This window comes from Carcharhinus amblyrhynchos, chromosome 6 (genome assembly GCF_965287045.1).
Source record: "Carcharhinus amblyrhynchos chromosome 6, sCarAmb.v2.hapA, whole genome shotgun sequence".
Taxonomy (NCBI): domain Eukaryota; kingdom Metazoa; phylum Chordata; class Chondrichthyes; order Carcharhiniformes; family Carcharhinidae; genus Carcharhinus; species Carcharhinus amblyrhynchos.
The window spans coordinates 93,417,465-93,439,643 of record NC_137329.1 but is presented as its reverse complement, the minus strand read 5'-3'; the positions used below and the strand labels follow the sequence as shown (position 1 = coordinate 93,439,643).

The following is a 22,179-nucleotide window of genomic DNA, read 5'->3' as shown; positions in this document are numbered from 1 at the left end:
AGTTGAAAGAACACAGTTCTTGGAGAGTTCTAGGGTTATATGAAATTATGGCGATGAAGAGGGCTGAGGCATAAAGAGATTTAAACACAAAAATAAAAAAAACTACCTTGACTGGCAGCCCATCTCTGATCACCAGTATACAGTGACAGCTTTCTGGATGCTATTGACACCGAGGGATAGTGTGGAAAAGTGTCTTTGAGGTAGATGATCAGTCATGATCTTAGTGAATGGTGAAATAGGCTTGATAGGCTGAATGGCCTGCTCCTGCTCCTATATTCCTACAAAAGCAGCGGATGCATGGAAACACTGACAGCTGCAAGTTGCCCTCTAAGCCATGCACCATTCCTTCATCGTCATTTGCTTTGTCTTTGTTTCTGGAAGGATTTAAAGTGATTTATTGAGAAAAGATAAAACAACATCAGGTTCAACCTTTAAAATTATAATTATAATCCTGTTCATTCACCTCTTGCAGGAATTCAAGTGAAACAGAACAGATCCATTTTAAACATTATCATTTCTTCCAGAAATATTTTGAATATACCATGATGCCTAAGAAATATTAATATTTATTATGATATAATAAATCATCTGAAGCATCTTGATTAGGTTTCATTCTATTATTGGATGTATGTTTGATAATCGGTGTCCCCTCGGCATGTGACTAGGTGCTAGTGTCCTGGATTACTCTGTCTGAATCTTATTCTGTGATCGGTTTGTGGGGTGGGGGAACAGTTTCTGTGATGAGGCCAGTTGGCAGCATGAACTGAGGTGATTCTGTTCCCTCTGTGTGCATCAGGAAGTGTTTACACTCCTTCAACAGAAGCAGCATCCCAGCTGCGACAGTGGAGTGCCCTTTAACAGAAGCCAGGCTCCCAGCTCCCGAATTCACATGTTTGGGCTGCACTTGGATTAAAATTCTTGACAGGACTTCACCAGCAATGGAGGCAAACGTGCCAAGAATGAAGGAAAACACATTGGAATTCTGGGCATGTCCACTCTGAGCTTGTTTACCACAATGGCAGTGACAACAACAAAGGCAGTTACTTAGAATTGTAAGCATGCACAAGGCCTCTCTGTGACCAATGCTCAGTGCTCTGAAAGGATACGAGAACAGACATGTAAAATGAAGTCACCACGCAGCCGAGCAAGGCCTTTTTTTAAAAAATTATTTTTGGATCAATATTTGTGCTGATCAGGTTGGAGATCTCAATGGTAAGCAATTGAAAGCTTTATAATGATTTATCCCAAAGCCAGCATCAGGCATTCCCAGGTATGTACAGTACGGTCTGTGTACACAGTAGAACATCCTGTGCTCTGACAATAGGCAGAGGCACCCTCTCTGCCAACTCCCCATATATGCATATTTACTGCATATTTGAACCAAGAAATCGCCGTCTGTTCTCTGGTTTTATATCTCAGGGGTCAGGTAATTCAGAAATATCATCCTTTTGGATGATGCAGAAATCTGAGGTCACTAGGTGAATGTGAGTCCTCGATGGCTTGAAGTTGAAGAACAGGTACATTTCCCCAGACAACATTTCCCCCTTAATTCTAATCACCATGGGGAGATTAATTGTTGCAGCCTGTCCGACGTTTCTCTCAGAAAATACCTACAAAATAGTGCTTCTATTTTGAAACCATTCATCGTGCAGAAATTCTGAGATATTTCTGAGCCACACGATATGCATTTATCCAAGTGCCAGTTTTTATTTAAATATTGAGAGCAGTGGATCCTTACCCACCAGGAACTAGTTCGAATCTACTCAGGGCACAGGAAACTTTTTTCCGTCTAATTAGCCAGGCTGGATTTTGACCAAGATGCCAGAGGTGAAAGGTCAATGTCTAACCCACTGTGTTGCTCACAGTCTCCTTTCTATTCAGCATGCTTATGATCAATGTGACACTCATTGCACAGAATTCCCCCGAATTGTTGTGGTCATTGTGTTTCACGATTGCCTATTACTGGACATAAAGCAGTTAAAATGTCCTTGCATAGCTATTGCCAACAAATGACTTATTCAATTAAGAATATTATAGAGTAACTTTATAGACTAACATACCTCCACTTCAATGAATGTTCAAAATTTAGCTTTAATTTCTTCCCATCACTTCTAAGTTTAGTTTATTTATTTAGTGTCACAAATAGGCTTATATTAACACTGCAATGAAGTTACTGTGAAAATCCCCAAGTCGCCACACACCAGCACTTGTTCGGATACACTGAGGAAGAATTTAGCATGGCCAATGCACCTGATCAGCACGTCTTTCAGACTGTAGGAGGAAATCGGAGCACCCGGAGGAAATCTACGCAGACAGGGGGAGAATATGCAAACTCCACACAGACAGTGACCCAAGCCAGGAATTGAACCTGGGTCTCTGGCATTGTGAGGCAGCAGTGCTAATCACTCTGCCAACATTTTTAAATGATTTGTTTCTTCCCCCAGCCCCCAAAAAATTCAACTATTAAAATGATTAGAATCCTTGAGATAAGAAATGTATTTCAAATAAGAATTTTTAAATAACTTGAGTTCACCCGGCCTTATTCAATCTTCATTTGTTTTCTCCTCAGTTTCCCCACACCGTGTTAACTATTTCTCTGCCCCGTCCCACTGAATCTCAGCTTTTCTAACCTCTGCCCCACCATGCCTTCGCTACTCTGACCAACTGGCCTGAGCAACCCCTGCTAGCTGGAATGAGCATCCCCACCCTATTTCTAGCCTTGCTGAAAATCCCTTGTCCTTGGCAAGCTGCAGACTAATTCATACTTCAATGCCAGTTCAATTAGACAGTTTGTATTTCTGGCTGAATCTCTGGTTCAGAAAATAAATAGTGACACATATACAAAGGCTGACATACCAATCTGCATTAGTGATCCAGTGTATAATCCAGGCACCCTGCAGAACTGAAGGATTTTTATCCTGTCAGAAGTTACATTTTTCACACGTTGAACCGAGGGCCCCGATTTACCTCAGGTGAGAGCAAAAGACCACAGCAATTTTCAAAGAGAAGGAAGGGAGTTCTCCCTGGTGTCCTTGGCATTTCCATGAATTGGTACATGTCATAGAATCCCTGCAGTGCAGAAGGAGGCCATTTGGCCCATCAGGTACCGACCACGATCCGACCCTGGTTCTATTCCCTTAACGTCACACATTTATTCTGCTAATCCCCCTGGCAATAGGGTCAATTTAGCATGGCCAATCAACCTAACCCACATATCTTTGGGCTGTGGGAAGAAACGAGGGCACCTAGAGGAAATCCACGCAGACACAGGGAGAACGTGCAAACTCCACAGAGTGGGAAGAGTGACCTGAGGTTGGAATTGAACCTGGTCCCTGTGAGGCAGCAATGCTAACCGCTGTGCCACCGTGTCACCCAAAGTGAGAGGGAACATGTGTTCTATTCAAGTCCAATAAGGTAGCTTCTCTAATCCATATCACTCCTCCTTCACAATAGCTGGTGTTGGGGATGTTAGCTGGCTGATCATTCTGACTGAGATCCTACTGCTCAGCCAGCATGGAGGCCAATACAATTAATGGTTTGAGGAAAATATTTGTTGGGCAAGGTTGAATCCGGAACTTTACAAGGTGGTCAAAGAAATAGATACAGTGGCACTGCACTCCTTCTGAAGGGACAGTAGTAATCAGGGGTGGATTTACAATGAAACACACTGTGCATGGGCTTGGGGCCCTGCCCAACATGGTTTATCCCACTGCCGGCCAGCCGTCCTGTTGTACTGTAGGACCCGGTACCGGAACACTCAGAGTCAGCACATCAACATGGCCAGACAGTTAGCGGGACATCCAATCAAAGGCTGATTACTCCCTGCTTCTGATAGGCTCAAACTTGTGAGATTAGTAATCAGCCTGTAATTGGATGAAAACCAAAGAGCGGGAAGATAAGTAACGGTTGGCAGCAGGTGTGAGAGAGAGCACGAGGTGAGGCAGCCGGACACAAGGACACAGTGTGGTGTGGGGAAGGTAAGGACTGCGCCAGCAGCTGGGTGGATACTGTCACCCCACCCACCACATCACCTCTCCCACTGTCTCCACCCAGCGTGAGGTGCACAAGGCCCCGAGGCAAATGACAGGGACACAGTGTGGGGAAGATGAGGATGGCACCAACTGCAGAACCAAAATCTTCCCCTCAACAGCCCTTTCCAGGCCAGCAGCAGGTATGCAACTTCCTGTGGTGAGGGAGAGGCACAGCAGCCATGACAAGCACACAGTGTGGATGAGGCAAGCTGTCTCGAGGACCCCAAGCAAGTGAGGTGAGAATGGGAGGGGGTGAGGAGAGGGAAAGTGTCTCAGGGGAATGGATTACAGGGAGGAGAGCATGTGAAGGGATGCAGACGGGAAGTGTGTGTGAGGGGGTTGTGAGGAGAGACAGGATGTGTGAGGGGGTTGTGGGGAGAGAGAAGGTGTGTGAGGTGGTGTGGGGAGAGAGAAAGTGTGTGAGGGGGCATGGGGAGGGGGAGAGTGTGTGTGTGAGGGTGTTTGGGAAGGGGAAGGGTGTGTGAGGGTGTGTGGGGAGGGGGAGTGTGTGTGAGGAAGGTGTATTGAGAGGGAGAGTGAGAGTGTGTGAGGGGGCATGGGGAGAGGGAGTGCGTGTGGGTAGAGTGTGTGAGGGGGTGTGGTGAGGGGGAGTGTGTGTGAGGGGGTTTGTGGGGATAGGGAGGGTGTGTGAGGGGGCATGGGGAGGCGGAGTGTGTTTGTGTGTGAGCAGGCGTGGGGAGGGGGAGTGTGTGTGTGGAAGGAGTGTGAGGAGAGGGAGGGTTTATGAGCAAAGAATGGGGAGGGGCAGTGTGTGAGGGGGCAATGGAGAGGGGAAGTATGTGTGAGGAGGGAATGGGGAGAAGGAGTGTGTGAGGGGACAATGGAGAGGGGAAGTATGTGTGAGGAGGGAATGGGGAGAAGGAGTGTGTGAGGGGACAATGGAGAGGGGAAGTATGTGTATGGGGGGAATGGGGAAGGGCAGTGTGTGTGAGGGGATGTGTTGGCAGGGGGAGTGTATGTGAGGGGGGAATGGGGAGGGAGAGCAGAATAAGTGTTGCTTGTCACTGACAAGAGGTAAGCTTGGATTTCAGCAAACCAATTATTCATACAGGTATGCTTTTACAATGGAAAAGCAGTGATCGATTTGTGTATTTTTGTGCCTTCCAGCTTTGTGTTCTACTCCATTCTTCAAGATACAAAGCCAATGTTCAGAATGGACCAGGCAAACCCAAATCCATTCCGTTCTTGCTTCAAAAACCAAATTCCAATTCCAATTGGATTCAATTCATGGTCTCCAGAAGGGAAACAAACAAGATCCAAGCTACAGGGCAAAGGTGACGGGGGACGGGTGAGGTTGGGTGTGGGGGGAAAGGCTGAGGCAGGGGGTTGTGGGGGTGAGGTTGGGGGAATGGGGAGTGAAGTTCCAGTGGAGGGGTGGGGGTGTGGTTGCAGTTCGGGGGTGGGTTTGAGGTTGATGGGAGAGGTGAAGTTTGTGGGGGTGTGAAGGTGAGGTTTGTGGGGGTGTGAGGGTGAGGTTGCAGTGGGGGATTGGGGTGAGGTTGCAGTGAGGGGGTGAGGGTAAGGTTTTGGGGGGCATGGGGGTAAGGTTGGGGCAGTGTAGGGGTGAGGTTTGGGATGGGGGAAAGGTTGAGGTTGGGGGAGTGGAGGGGTGAGGTTGGGGGGGGTGGTTGGGGGTATGGTTTGGAGCGATGTGAGGGTGAGGTTTGGGGGGTAAGGTTTGGGGGGTGGCGGTGAGGTATGAGGACGTGGGGTGAGGTTTTGGAGGGATGTGGGTGAGGTTTGGGGGGGGTGAGATTTGTGCAGTTTGGGGGTGAGATTGCAGCCTGGGATGAGGAGTGTGGTTTGGAGGGTGTGGGGGTGAGGTTTGCGGGGTGAGGGTGTTAGGTTTGGGGGATGAGGTTTGAGGGGTGTGGGGGTGAGGTTTGGGGGGTGTGGGAGGTGAGGTGTAGGGAGTGAGGTTTGGGGGAGTGTGAGGATGAGGTTGCAGCCCAGGATGTGGGAGGATGTGAGGGTGAGGTTTGGGGGTTGTGGGGGTGAGATTTGGGCGGTGTGGGGGTGAGGTTTGGGCGGTGGATGTGAGCATGAGATTGGAGGGGGTGGGGTGAGGTCTGGGGAAGTGTGAGGGCAGTAAAAAGTCTGACAACACCAGGTTTTAGTCCAACCTATTTATTTGATAATGTACTCACAAGCTTTCGGGGTTAACCCCTTCGTCAGGTGAATGGAGAGTTCTGGCCTCAGACAGAGCATATAATGCACAGACAGTTTAGAGATTACTGATTAGAATGCGAATCCTTACACCTAACCTGCTGTTCAAGACCTGAAGTGGCTGATAATGTGAGTGGAAGGAGCACTGATCACAGTTTAAAGAGATGTGTATTGTCTCCAAACAGTACAGTAAGTGAGGTTTTGCAAACCCAGGCAAGTCAGTCTGAGGGTGCAGTTTGGGCGGTGTGGGGATGAGATTGCGGCCCGGGGTGTGTGGGGTGGGTATTGCGGGGGGTACAGAATCGAAGGAGAGCTCAGGGCTCCACTGACTGTAAATCTGCCTGCCGCTGATAGTGAGATGGGCTCACACTCCAGTGAAATGTTTGCGTACAGTGATCACAAATCATTTATACAGTGTAGTAAGGCCATCTGTTGGCACAAACAAAGTACTACATGAACAAGTTCAATGAATTGATTCTCACCTGCTATGCTTGCAAAGTAACAGATCAGACAATTTATTTATCCATAAGATATATGAGACCACGCTGGGAGTGAAGGGAGAGGTGCCCCTTCAGTGGTTTAGTCAGTCTATCATATAGCCATTTGGGACAAGTGTATCGTTCTGCATTCTTGTTAAGATAGCATCTCTGCAGCCTTCCCATGGTGTTCCGCTTCCCACAGGAAAAGCAGGTGAAGGCTAACCCGAGGCAGGCAGGGACCCAAATCAAATAGCATTATATTCAAGTTCAGTGAACTATATAAACAACAGATAATTCTGAACCCTGGGAAGATTTGGTTTCATCCTTCAAATAAGCAGACATGCAAGTCAGCCTTTGAAACCCGATGAAAACTAAAACTTATTTTTATAAAGCACAAGAAAAGCTTTCAACTTCCTAACTCAATTATTTGATAATTAAAATTAGGGATGGTGAGGCCATTCTGCATTCAATGCAATAAAGTTGCCATTTTTATAAATAGTTAATTCATGGTCCAAGTTTACTCCAAACCAAGATGAATAAGGTTAGTTATCATTTTGATGACAAGAGCATCGATGCATATTGGTCCTTAATGGTGATCCTCAGCCCAAGGAATGGTGACAGCACAATAAAGTGACCTAATAGGGTTGTTGCAATGGCAGGAATTGTGACTGAATGAGGTCAATCTGTAATTTCACCAGCAAACCAAATATACACTGAACGGTTTAAAAAGGACTTTAGAAAAACAGGTAAAGACACTGACTAAAGATGGCTGCCACAAGTCACAATACAAACACTGCAATGTGAACCCAGTTAACTTTTTAAAAAATGTACAGCCACATTCCAATGTAGTATGAAAAAAGAATCATTTTCTAATCCAGACAACTATCATTGTCTAAGAGAGTCATTAAAATACAAAATGCCCTGGATATTGAAACAATGGCTGCCACACACAGACCCACCCAAGCCCCCATGCAAATACACATTGGATGAGGTAAAACAGAGCAGATCCTGAAGGGAGACTTTTGCAACAGGCTTCACAAGAGGGAAAGGCTGAAGAATGCTCTCTCTCGGAACAAATTAATTAATGAGTTTGAGAAATTGAAATACCACAAATCTATCAACAAACCAAAATTCCGTAAGAATTATAACATCTTCTATCTACATCATGCATCTAAGAAACCAGATAACCAAAATCAGCCACAATGTTTAACAACCTATACCTGAAAGACAATCAAAGAGCACATCTGTAAATCCATTTACTTTTTTAGTGGACTCTAACTTCCTTATTTCTGACACCTGTGTGAGAGAGACATGGGGCAGGATTTTACAGCCTTGTTCGAGTGAGAGCAGAAATTCACACCTGAGGTCAATGGACATTTCCATTGTCCGCCCTCTCCAGCTCTGATTCTGTGTTGGGCAAGGCAGTGAAATTCCAGCGCTAATGTTTTTATTATTTTTCTCAGGTTTAGTGGCCAACAAATTTGTTCTTCCTTTACCTGAAGAAAACAAGCTATTAGGTTTATTAAGAGAAGATCAGCTGGTGTCATCAATTACTTCTGCAGGGGTGCAGAGGCGGCATTTCTTGTTAGCATGTACTGTTATGTGTTCCAGCATTTTCAAGGACAGAAATATCAAATATGGATGTGCTCAGCCAGTTAGCCTTGCCACAGACAGTAGCATCACCGCAGGCCCCATAAGAGATAGTGCTGGCACTGCACTCGATAGAGACTTGGTAAACAAACAAGAATGTGAACAGAAAGTGATCCAGTATTATTGCAAGTGAAGAAGATGATGGTGCAAGGGTGGCAATACAATATCTCAGAGCTACTTAAACCTTACCAACAAAGAAAAACGGAGATAACATGTAATAATAACAGGGCACTGTTGCAGAAAAGCCTATCGTGTACACCTCCAGGGCCCAATCAGAGTGAAGGTATTCTCAGATTGCGAAAGAAGAGTTGGCCGTCGTACTTTGTGTGAAAAAGTTCCATCTACGGTCAGTGTTTTTTAGTAGTTACTGACTATAAACCCTTACCAGGGCTTTTTAAAGAGGACAAGGCAATCCCCGCCATTGCTTCCGCTCTGTTAGGGCTGGGAACAGGGCCTGCGTTGAGATGCTCTGTCAGAGAGTTGGTGCAGATTCTTTGGGTTGGATGGCCTTCTTCTGCACTGTAAGCAATGGATATAGTGCTGAACATGTTATTAGTGGCCAAGGATATCCCCTGGAACAGCATCCTCAAACCCAGATAACTGATGCATTGAATCATCTTCCATTGCCTACAAGCCTGGCTCCTTCACCAGCATTGAAAGAGGCTGTGGTAACGCTGAACTGGTTGGAGACCTTGCCAGCATCAACTAGGCTGATTAAGGCCTGGACCCAAAATGATCCAACCTTATCCAAAATAAGGTACATGATACTATGTGGTGGATTCCAAGGATGACCTTCCAAAGAGATGAAACCCTACCTCATTAAGAATGCTGAACTTAGTGTCAAAGACAGGATCATTCATTTGGGGCTCCCAAATAATTGTTCTGCCCCCAGGACAACTTCTAATATTAGTGGAATTACATAATGATCATACAGGAGTATCAAAGATGAAAATGCTAGCTAGGAGTTACATCTGGTGGCCTGGACTTGACTCTGACATCACAGACTTGTTAAAGCGATGTGACCTGTGCCAGGAAGATCTAAAACTTCCACCTTCAGCTTGCCTACACCCATGGGAGTGACAGGCCATGGGTGCATGTACATGTGGACATTGCAGGCCCTTTATATGTTCCATCTTTTTAATCATGGTGGAAGCACACTCCAAGTGGTTGGAGGTGCACTGTATAGATTCCAAGACATCTCAGGCCACGATTGAGAAATTACAGCAAAGCTTCAGTACACATGGAATACTGGAATTCCCAGTTTCCAATAATGATAAGGCTTCTACTTGTGATGATTTCCAGATCTTTGTGTTCTTCAATGGAATTCGACACTTCCAAACAGCACCTTATCCCTTGTTCTCAAATGGACTGACAGAATGGGGGGTTTAATCCTTCATAGAACATAGAACACTACAGCACAAACAGGCCCTTTGGTCCACAAGTTGCGCCAATCATATCCATACCTACCAGGCCTATCTATAACTCTCAATCCCATTAAATACCATGTACTCATCCAGAAGTCTCTTAAAAGACCCCAACGAGTTCGCCTCTACCACCACTGACGGCAGCCGATTCCACTCACTCACCACCCTCTGAGTGAAAAACTTACCCCTGACATCTCCTCTGTACCTGCTCCCCAGCACCTTAAACCTGTGTCCTCTCGTAGCGACCATTTCAGCCATGGGAATTAGCCTCCGACAATCCTCCCTATCTATACCTCTCAACATCTTATAAACCTCTATCAGGTCACCTCTCAACCTTTGTCTCTCCAGGGAGAAAAGACCTAGCTCCCTCAACCTATCCTCATAAGGCATGCCATCCAATCCAGGCAACATCCTTGTAAATCTCCTCTGCACCCTTTCAATAGCTTCCACATCTTTCTTGTAGTGAGGTGACCAGAACTGCGCACAGTTCTTCAAATATAGTATGAAAAAACAACCAGCAACATCCATGGAGATTAAACTGGCAAGATTTCTGTTCGATTACAGGGCCATACCACACATAACAGGTGTTGCTCCTGTGCTATTAATGGGATAATGGCTTCGTAACAGAATAAGCCTGCTATTCCCAAAAGTGGCAGGGAGGATGGAGTGCCAACAAGAAAACCAAATAAGAAAATAACAATTCTGCAAATACAGAAAGAACTTTTGCAATAAGTGATCTGGCTCATGTTAGGTCCTTGAGATTGTTATGGAGAAAATGGAACCAGTATCTTACAAGGTCAAAGTTCAGGGTAAAACTTTAAGAGAAACACCTGGACCATCTCAGAGCCAGGGAATTAATGCCTGAGTGGGCCTCAACACTAGCCATGAGGATGGCAGCAGCCAGTGCCAGCCCTCAGCTCAAAGCTGACTCCACTTTAGCCCCTTGGATAGTGAAGGTTTGGACTCGGAGATGGAGACAGTAGAAGTGGGCCTCCAGGCTGAAGCAGAACCTGAGGATGGACCTGCAACAGTAACTCAGCAATGCTCCTCTGTTGAGTTTGTACCACCTGACCCAGCCCCCCTTAAACGTACCACAAACCAACAGCCATGTGACGGAAAGGACCTTCTTGCACTAGGGTTGCTGGGAGAGACACAGACCAAAGTGGGGGAGGAACGTTATGATGACTATGAAGGTTAAGGCAGATTATCAATAGACCTCCCCATAGGCTTCATGGAGTACTAGCTTGCTTACTGAATGAGTGAAGGTGCGCACAATGATAACGTTGTAGGTCCTGAGGTGTAGACTGTCTAGCTGTAAGCCATGGGTGCAGTTTTTCTCCTTGCTGCACAATAAACAGTGTTTGGTGACAGGAAACTGGCCTTTGCCTGAATTGCTATAATACAGAAAAACTACTTCCACTGGTGAGCAAATCCAGAATAAGGGGACATAACCTTAAATTGAACGCTGGGCCAGATAGGAGCACAATCAGGAAGCATTATTTTTTATACAAAGTGTGGTAGAAATCTGGAATTCTCCTCCAGTGTTGGGCGAGTTCAATTCTCAAGACAGATTTCAGTAAATTTTTGTTCAGAATGGGTATCAGGAATAAATAGAGTTAAGCTGCAGATCAGCTTTGCAGAATGGGTTTAAGGGAAAGAATGACCTATTCCTGTTTTTAAATTATGCTGGTAGCAGCTAATGGAAAGGTTCTGCTTTTTTATATGTCCATGCTTTACAACAGCACATGGAATACATACACTCCAGCCAGGATTTTTTGATTACAAGCACAGACTGCTCCATTAAACACGCAATAAATAGTTCCTTAAAGACCTACTTTGCTCCACACATGGATTCTTCCCTAGCTTTCTTTCAGCTCCTGAACAAAGTGATTATTTACTGTTAAAAGTATTTATTTTGTTCTATCATATAACTATGATTGTTTGAATAAGCTGCCTTCACCATCTGAGAGTCTTTGCTGCAGCTTTAAATAAACTTAAGTCTTGTATGGCTTAGAACAATTAAACAAGTCATTTTTGGGCAGATTCATTTCCTCTGATGGCTCATGCGACAGGGTCCACGGTGGCACAGTGTTTAGCACTGCTGCCTGACAGCTTCAGGGACTTGCGTTCAATTCCTGGGTCACTGTCTGTGCGGAGTTTGTATGTTCTCCCCATTTCTGCATGGGCTTCCTCCAGATACGCCAGTTTCCTCCCATAGTCCAAAGATGTGTGGGTTAGGTGGATTGGCCATGCTCAATTGCCCCTTAGTGTTCCAGGATGCACAGGTCAGAGGGATTAGTGGGGTAAATATGTGGGGTTACAGGATGGAGTTTAGGTGGGGTTGTTGGTGTGGACTCATTGGGCCAAATGGCCTCCTTCTGCACTGTAGGGTTTCTATGATCCCAGGAACTTGCCATGTGACCTTGGTATTAGGAATAGAATGAGAATATGATCCAGGTTCTAGGCACAGGACTGCTGCTTGTGCTCTGTAGCAGACTGAAAACATGCCTGGCAAACACATTAAGAACACCGCCACCTTCTGGCATTTTATTCCTGCAGTGAGATTTTTGTTAGGATTCAACTTCAGTTCCTGTACATGAGTGAATAAAGTGGAATTTGTGAAGAAAGTTTGCTCAGTTACTCATTAAATATGTGATTTGTAACTCTGAGCTTCAGCTTCAGTCTATTTAAGTGAATGTTAAAATTTCTGTCTACAGGCAAAAATAAGTTGCAACATTTTTAAAAGAACTCATAGCCTTTTAACTTATTTTAAATAGGGCATTTCATTCCTGGGCTGGGATCTTCGCTGCCCCACCCACCACCCCCCAACAGTAGATTTCCAATTTTTCAGTTCCGCCCAGGTCAATGGTCATTTGTGTTGCCCACCAGCTATGCCACTGGGGAAACCGTCACAGGACTAGATTCCACCGGTGGGAAGGGCTGGAAGACCAATTTGTTAAGAAAAAAATTCTTAAATTTTTAAGCAATCTGTTCTCACTAACAGTAGATATAACTGGAGAATATCTGCCTTGTATGTAAAGAGTTGTTACATGAAGAAATTGTGATAAATGTCAATATGTGATTTGAAATTCCACAGTACCAAAAGTGCTCTTATCAAAGTCACAAATGACATCTTCTCAATGACTATGACAAAGGTAAACTTTCCCTCTGTGTCCTTACTGAACTCTCTGTGCCCTTTGATACAGTTGACCATTCCATCCTCTTCCAACGTGTCTCTACCATCATCCGTTGGGTGGGACTGTTCTCACCTGGTTTCAGTGGTTTCTAACTAACCGGACCACTGCATTAATAATAACGGCTTCTCTTGCTGCTCCCGCACCATTCTCTCTGATGCGCCCCAATAACATATCCCTGATTTCTCCCTCACCAAGGCAGAGAATGGGGATGAAGCGGTCTTTCTCAGGATGGCAGCTGGTGACTAATACTGTGCCTCAGGGATCAGTGCTGGGACAAGAACTTTTCACGATACACAGTAACGATTTGGAGAAAGGAACTGAAGGCACTGTTGCTAAGTTTGCAGAAAATACAAAGATATGTAGAGGGACATATAGTATTAAGAAAGTGGAGGGGCGGGGCTGAAGAAGGACTTGGACAGGTTCGGAGAGTGGGCAAAGTGGCAGATGGAACACAATGTGGGAAAGTGTGAGATTATGCACTTTGGAAGGAGGAATGGAGGCTCTTAACTTACTTAACTGTCTTCTATGCAGAACCTTGTCAAAAGCCTGAAAATCTAAATAAATCACATCCACTGGTTCTCCTTTATCTAACTTCTTTGTTACCTCCTCAAAGAACTTTAACAGACTTGTCAGACATGACCTCCCCTTGACAAAGCCATGCTGACTCAGTCCTATTTATCATGCACTTCAGAGTACTCTGCGATTTCATCTTTAATAATGGACTTTAAAATCTTGCCAATGACCAAAGTCAGGCTAATTGGCCTATAATTTCCTGTCTGCTGCCTCTCTCCCTTGGTGACAATAAGACTATAAGACATAGGAGCAGAATTAGGCCACTCAACCCATTGAGTCTGCTCTGCCATTCAATCATGGCTGATATTTTTCTCATCCCCGTTCTCCTGCCTTTTCCCCATAACCCCGATCCCCTTATTAATCAAGAACCTATCAATCGCTGTCTTAAAGACACTCAATGGCCTGACCTCCACAGCCTTCTGCAGCAAAGAGTTCTACAGATTCACCACTCATAGGCTGAAGAAATTCCTCCTCATCTCTGTTTCAAATGGTCATCCCTTTAGCCTGAGGTTGTGCCCTCTGATTCTAGTTTTTCCTACTTCACGTCCACTCTATCCAGGCCTCACAGTATCATGTAAGTTTCAATAAGATCCTCTCTCATCCTTCCTAAACTCCAATGAGTACAGACACAGAGTCCTCAACCATTCCTCATATAACTAGCTCTTCATTCCAGGGATCATTCTTGTGTACCTCTTCTGGATCCTTTCCAAGACTAAAACATCCCTCCTTAGATAATGGGCCCAAAACAGCTCACAATACTCCAAATGGAGTTGGACCAGAGCCTTATACAGCCTCAGAAAAACATCCCTGTTTTTGTATTCTAGCCTTCTCTACATTAATGCTAACATTGCATTTGCCTTCCTAACCGCCGACTGAATCTGCGCGTTAACCTGAAGAGAATCTTGAACAATGACTCCCAAGTCCCTTTGTGTGTCTGATTTCCTAAGCATTTTCCCATTTAGAAAATAGTCTATGACTCCATTCCTCCTTCCAAAATGCATAATCTCACACTTTTCCATACTGTATTCCATTTGCCACTTCTTTACCCACTCTCCTAAGCTGTCCAAATCCTTCTGGAGCCTTCTTGCTTCCTCAATACTATCTGTCCCTCTATATATTTTTGTATCATCTGCAAACTTAGCAACAGTTCCTTCTGTTCCTTCCTCCAAATCATTAATGTGTATTGTGGAAAGTTGTGGTCCCAGCACTGATCACTGAGGCACACCATTAGTCACCAGCTGCCATCCTGAGAAAGACCCCTTTATCCCCACTCTCTGCCTTCTGCCAGTCAGCCAATCCTCTATCCATGCCAGGATCTTACTCTTAACACCCTGAGCTCCTAACTTACTTAACAGTCTTCTATGCGGAATCTTGTCAAAGGCCTTCTGGAAATTTAAATAAATCACGTCCACTGGTTCTCCTTTATCTAACTTCCTTGTTACCTCCTCAAAAGAACTCTAACAAATTTGTCAGACATGACTGCCCCTTGACAAAGCCGTGCTGACTCAGTCCTATTTTGTAATGCACTTCAGAGTACTCTGAGATCTCATCTTTAATAATGGACTCTAAAATCTTGCCAATGACCGAAGTCAGGCTAACTGGCCTATAATTTCCCATCTGCTGCCTTCCTTCCTTCTTAAACAGTGGTGTTATATTTGCTATTTTCCAGTCATCAAGCGCTCTCCCTGTCTCCAGTGATTCCTGAAAGATCATGACCAATGCCTCCACAATTTCCTCAGTTATCTCTTTTAGAACCTGGGGTGTAGTCCATCTAGTCCACGTGATTTGTCCACCTCCAAACCTTTCAGTTTCCCAGAGTTTCAGTGACATCATCTGAAAATGCGCATGTACTCTGTTAATGCCCAGCTCTATCTCACCACTATCTCTCCTGACTCCTCCACTTTTACCAATTAATCGGAGTGTTTATCCGACAGCCAGTACTGAAGAAGCATAAATTCCTCCAACTAAAGAAGAACTGTGAGGTGCAGAAGTTGAGAGAGGTAGTGTCATTATTGGCTAATGCAAGCACCTCCTTTGCTCTGCTGGTCAGCAGTGGATCTGGTTGCAGGAGGTAAACCTTTGTTGTCTCAGACACTACTCCTGGGTCGAGCTGGGTGTAGAAGTGCTTTCTGAATACCCTTAGTGGACTCAACTTCCATTAAGAGTTTGCCTCCTCATCCTGCTGCACATCGCTTCTTCTCTTTGTTGCCTGTGCTCTATGTTTGTACTGTGACGCTAGTGTGTCTTTAAGAAATGCTTTTTTTTAATCATGTTCTCTGTACATTGTAAGTATTTTTTCATTGTGGCATTAGTTGCCTGGTTAGAAGTCCTTTTTATTGCTGCTTCAATGGTTTAAATGAGGTTTTATTTATTTTTACTCTGGGCTTCATACAGTGTCAAGGATTTTATGACTTTTTTGAATTGTTAGGGGAAGATGACTGACAAGTCAAAGTCATGTGGTTCCTCCACAGAGGAATCCAAGGATTCACTTTCAGTTTTGGGTCAGAGTCAGCAACTGTCCTGGTTTTCAAGTTGCAGACAGATTTTCTCTCTCACTCTCCTGGTATTATAAATTCTGCTGGCTAGCTGGAAGCAAGTCGTCTTGCCTTCTTGGAGTGAAAATTATTCTGTTGGTGGTTTGCTAGCCAGTATCTATAGTGTCTCTGTCTCTTGAAGTGGTTTGCTGGGAAAACCTATTGATATTATCTCTACCTCAAAGTTTGCTGAAAGTTACAAGGCTGGGAAGTCAGTGTTTCAATTCTCCAACCAAAGGACCAAGTTCCAGCATGACACAAGCATCCTTATTTTCTATGCGAAACCTGTGGCAGGTGTTTGTTTACAGGGATGTTTGTTTGGTTGGAACATTTCATATAGCTTTATACAATATCATGGTTGTTTTGTTTCTTGTTTGTAATTGGCAAAAGTTATTTCTATTTGTTAACAGTATTCTTAAATAAATTTGGTTTGATAAAAGCTCCCGAGTGGGTCATTTGAATCATACCAGAAATGAAACATCTCATACTTATCCCTAGCCAAGCTCAAATTGCAAAACTTAAGATCCAGGCAGACTTCATAAAACACGTTGGAGTTTCTGACCTAGATTATAACAGTGCAGCAGGTCAAGAGGACAACAACCATAGCTCTAATAAATAAGCAAAAACTATTTGCTAGGTGTTCAAAAACCACTCAAATCAAAGGTCTGTTTTCTGATTCAAACCATTTTATGGACTCATCCAACAACATAGTGCTTCCACCAACTTTGTAACAGTTCCTCACTTAGAAGTTTCATAGAGGTCCATAAGAGCAATGGAGGCTGCTTGTGCAGCTATTGACATGGTCAGCTAGAGGTAATTAAGAGGCAGCGTTAACAGGACCTGTGAGATCCAGAATAGTCAATCTTGCGGCAATCAGCATTAGACGCTGACTAGTATCATGATCTGCCCATGCTGCAGGCGTCCTGGAAGTAAATTCAATTATAGCTTTCAGAAGAATATTGGATAATTATCTAAAGAGATAACATTTATTATAGGGCTGCAAGGAAAAGGCAGGGGAGTGAGGTGAGTTGGGTTCTTGCAGAGAGCCAGAACAGACACTATGAGCTGAATAGTCTCCTTCTGCACTGTACCCATTCTATGATTCTATATCAAAGACTGATATTTCTTTTGGCTTATGTCTCAACATGATATATCATTATTCATAAATACTGTAAAATCTAGACAAAGTGAGGGCTTCAGCCAAGCAGTGAGCTTTCCCTGGGTTACAGATGTGATAGGTAACAGATTGGTTCCATTTGGTAGGAATGTAGCAGGTCATTTATTTTCAAATTTTAATCAGGTTAATGCAAGCTTATATCGTTCTGAAATTCATGAAATGCATTTTTCAGAGGCCCATAAGGAATTGCCAGGAGTATGGTCTAAACAAGAAAAATTGTTTTAATATCTTCTGTCAGCTCTTGTTTCTATGGAAATCTGCATCCTGGGAACTGCAATATGGTAATCATCTGTGACTACAACTTCCAGTGTTTGTATAGCAGAGTTTCCAGAGAGAGCCCAGAGGAGCTCTGTGCAATCATACTGTTCCAACAGTAATTATCTTTGCAATAAATCACCGTCACATCATATTCAACTAATGGCTTCAAAACAAAAGTATCTCCACGAAGCACCAATAGGCGGTGGGGCTCTTGACATTGGTGGAGATACAGTGACTCCATAGGTAGCAGGCTGGGAAACGTTATCATCAGGAAAATTCAGTCCTGTTATTGATTTGAACTGTGGGGAAATATAACAGGTCAGTAGGGGAAGGCTATAAAGTCGGAATATGGTCACTGGACTAGCAGTTCAGAGTCCAGTAGTAAGAGGAGGGTGTGGTGTAATGTTATAGTCACTGGACTAACAGTCTTGTAGTCCTAGTGGACTGGTAGTGCAGTGAGCCACGGTAGTGCCCTGGGGACCTGGGTTCCCACCATGGCAGATAGTGAAATTTGAATTCAGTGAAAAATCTGAAATCGGAAGTCTAAGGGGGCAAGTCTTCCAGTCCACTGCAGTTCTTTAGTGGTGCAGCAGGGTCGGGTGACATTAGCGGTGGCCATTTTGAGGAATCACACAGAGCGTCACGGTCTCTGCATGTCTCCCAAGGTAAGTTTTTTGGCCTCATCATACTCCACTCTGGAAATTGACACGGATGTGATTATCATATGGAAACATCATTCTAATTGACATTTCCATATGATTAGTGGGTCCGGGATGGAACTCTCCAGGCCCGTTAGTGTCTCCACCCCACCACTTGAAGTAGTTCCCTCCAGCAGCATTTACGACTGCTCCCCACTAACAGGGAACAGGCACCCAACCCTGCTGGAGGAATCAGAGGCCATTAAGACCCCCCACCCTTCCAGGAGGTAGAAATAAGGTAGGTGCCCCTTAGGCAGTGCCAGAGTGGGGCAAACTGGCAATGTTCACTGGGCACCTTGGCACCGGGCACCAGGCACCAGGCAGTGCCAAGGGGGCAAGGCGATTAATGGTGGGAGGACTTGCTGCAACTCTGCAAGTGGGATCGCTGGGAGAGGGAGGGAGGGAGGGCTATCGAGGCTGGCCTGCAGGGGGTGAGGAGGGCGTGGAAAATCAATGCTGGCTGGGGCTGGTTGGGTTTTATGCAGATACCAATTCTAATTGTGGCAGTGCTACAATCATGGGAAAAAAACAATATATGGTGTAAACTACAAGTCGAACGGAGGAAACGTATCTTTAGTATTGGTTTAGTGCTGGCATAATTCATAACTGTCTACAGACAGCAGCTTCCGATTGACTTTGAGCACTTCAATGTGAAAATTTATAAGTACTTCCACATTTAGGCTGGTTGCATTGACTTCTGCAGATTTATTGATCTCGACTACCATACTCTAAATTGCTAGAATATGACCGCACACAATTCTCTTGGACCAATGCGGGACAGAACTCTGTTGATTTTGATGGACATATTTTCTCTCTCAAGACAAATGCTGACACTGCAAGACACTCTTGAAGAAGTCTTCAATGACCCTTGCATGAGACTCTAGTTTTCTTCTGCTATTAACCAACGGCTACCTTTCAGAAGATGGGAGAGCAATCAATAAAAACAACTCATTAGTGACAGAAGTTGCACTGACTGCATTTTCGTACCCTTCAGGATAATTTAGTAGAGAGGCACAGAGAAAGGTGTGTCACACCAGACACAAAGATCCTGCTGCACTCTTTCGTTGATATTGGGGAAATTAAGAAAGTAAATTTTATGATGCAGTCAAGCTTTTTGTTTTCAACATCTCTCAGTTTCTTGGCGTACTGGAAACCTGCCTTTGAATGCACAGAAGTTATCTAGTGGGCCTTGTTGAGAAGTATACTAGTGTGGGTATGTATAAAGCAGCCTTATCACTTGCTACACAAGGATTCACACCCTAAGTTTGGTGGACGAGAGTCACTGCTTTGATGAATGGGCAAATGCAAAGCCAATAATCTCCCTTCACATGTCTGGAACACTTAAAGCACATGTTTCTGAAAGGTGATGGAATGCTTTTCTTAAAGAGACAGACAAAAAGATAGTAGAATACTCGGATCATTTTGTGTTTGCTAAGCATCCTATTTTCTATTGAACAAGCCTTTTCAGTAATAAACACGGTTTGGCCAGTTCAAAAATAACACCTCAATGTTTCTATCCTGAAGGTTAATTTGTTTATGTAAGTGAATTTTGACCTGAACAGTACTGCATTATACAACAAGCTGACCCTTTGAAAAATTATCTCAAGCAAGAATATAGTCCACAAGAAACATTGCACTGTGAAGAACAGCAGAATAAAGACAGGCCAGGCACTTGTAAAGAGCAGTTACCACATTGGAGTCATTGATTATGCTTTAGAAAAATCTGTCTTTTTTCTTTTCTTCAGATATATATATAGTGCTTTCTCCTTTCAATAAAGTTATCTTTCTTCCTTTCAATGTATTTTTCACTTTTCTTATATTATCAATTATGATTATTATATTATTCATTTTCAATATTCAATTGAATTGGGAGTTAACGCAGTATTTGTCCCACTCACTCATTCCTGTTACGTCCAGAGTATGGCTCTGAACCAAAGTGAAACTCTGAAAGGAAATTTGATGACTCCTTAAATTCCCTGTCAGGGCACTGTTAAGAACTGAACAGCTGTTGAAGAACTGTCAAGGTATCAAAGTTATCCAGGAAGTGTCAAAGCTGTCAAGGAACTGTCTAAGGATAGTTGGTAAGTTGGCATGGAAGAAGTAAGAACAATGGATGGTGAGTGGGGGACATGGGTTGCCATAGTGGATATGGGGGCCAGCAGGATGAGTAAATTGGCATGGAGGTATAAGGGTCATAGGGTGGGTGAGTTGGCATAGGGCATAAGGGGGATCATAATTGTTGGCCATGGATAGGTTGGCATGGATAGGACAAAAGGGGTGTAGGGAGTGAGGGGTGAGCGATGGGGGAATGATTTTTGTTTTAAATACAGTTCTGGGGTACAGAGGCAGATCTTGCACCCAGCCCGCCTTCGCACCCAGTAGCCTGCACATTAGCTCTGAAGTCACCTCTTAAAAATTCCGACTGTGAGTGGACACTTTTAAAGGCCAGATTTGCTGGGATGGGAAATTTCCTGCCTCAGTTCACCCAACCTGGGCCAAAATTCTGGGCCATGGTCTCCTGAATGGCCACACACACACACACACACACACACACACACACACACACACACACACACACACACACCTGGAATTTTGCTGAGTTGAGCCAACTTAGCAACTGTTTAATAATGGCAGACAAGTTGGGATTCCAGTCTCCATTCCTATGTCCAGCATTTTTTTGTCACTGCAGGATAAGGGTGTGGGTAGTTCACCTGCATGCACACCTCCCACTCTTGCCTACTCTATATAGGGTGGGCAGTTAGATTTAGTAGAATCAGGCTCAGTCAGTATGTGGGCATGATTCATGGTCACTCAGAAGTGGTGTAAACCATGGGGGATTCCAGCCCCTGTGAGGGACCACAAAGAAAGGCAGCCACCTGTTCCTGGAATTCTTCTTTGAACTACAAAAAGTGATATGTTTGTACTGCAATGATCAGGATCTCTCTGTGATAAACTCAAATCATTTCAATGCCCAAAAAGAAGAAAGATCTTCAGCAGAATTCTGCTCAAGAAAAATATAGCCCCAACTGTTAGAAATCATAGAAGAATCACAGAAACCCTACAGTGCAGAAAGAGGCCATCTGGCCCATCGAGTCTGCACCGACCACAATCCCACCCATTCCCTACCTCCATACCCCTACACATTTACCCGCTAATCCCTCTGGCCTACACAGCTCAGAACACTAAGGGGCAATTTTAGCATGGCCAATCAACCTAACCCACACAACTTTGGACTGCTTTAATTGACCGGGCATCTGGTGTAGCTTAGAAAAAAAAGTCTGAACTTTACATTTCAAGAGATTCCATTGTTTACATTTCCCAGGGTTCGTTCTTATAGATACATCAGTTATGAATGCTTAAGTTTTTTTTAAAGTTTATTTATTAGTGTCACAAGTCGGTGAACATTAACACTGCAGTGAAGTTACTGCACAAATCCCCTACTCGACACACTCCAGCACCTATTTGGGTACACTAAGGGAGAATTTGCACCTAACCAACATGTTTTTCGGACTGTGGGAGGAAACTGGAGCACCCAGAGGAAACCCTTGCAGACATCGCGGCAGCGGGGGGGGGACATGCAGACTCCACACAGACAGTGACTCAAGCCAGGGATTGAACCTAGGTCCCTGGCATTGTGTGGTAGCAGTGCTAACCACTGTGCCTCCATGCCACTTTTAGCTTGGCTGAGTTTCATAAGGTCCAGAATCACTGAACTCAGAAGGGGCTCTGTTTGCATTTTTATTGGAGGTTTTAAGGGTGTATCATACAATTAGTAAAATAGATGTTCTTACCACAGATTGATCATTTGGGGGATTTCCATTTTAATGGCTTTATGATTAAGTTTTTTCAGTAGTGTGTTTGAGTGAGGGATCTACTAGACTGTTAAAGGTTCAATATTTTCCTCATCTCCATTTCAAATATATGGATCCTGAGGTATGCCCACAGTGAATAATGGGTAAGTGGGTTATCCA

At 44.3% G+C, this 22,179-nt stretch overlaps 1 protein-coding gene across 1 annotated transcript in view; it reads right to left on the bottom strand.

Moving 5' to 3' along the window:
* Positions 1-22,179, bottom strand: part of syn3 (synapsin III) — a 256,167-nt gene that overhangs the window by 184,526 nt on the left and 49,462 nt on the right. The gene's annotated exons all lie outside the window — the stretch shown is intronic.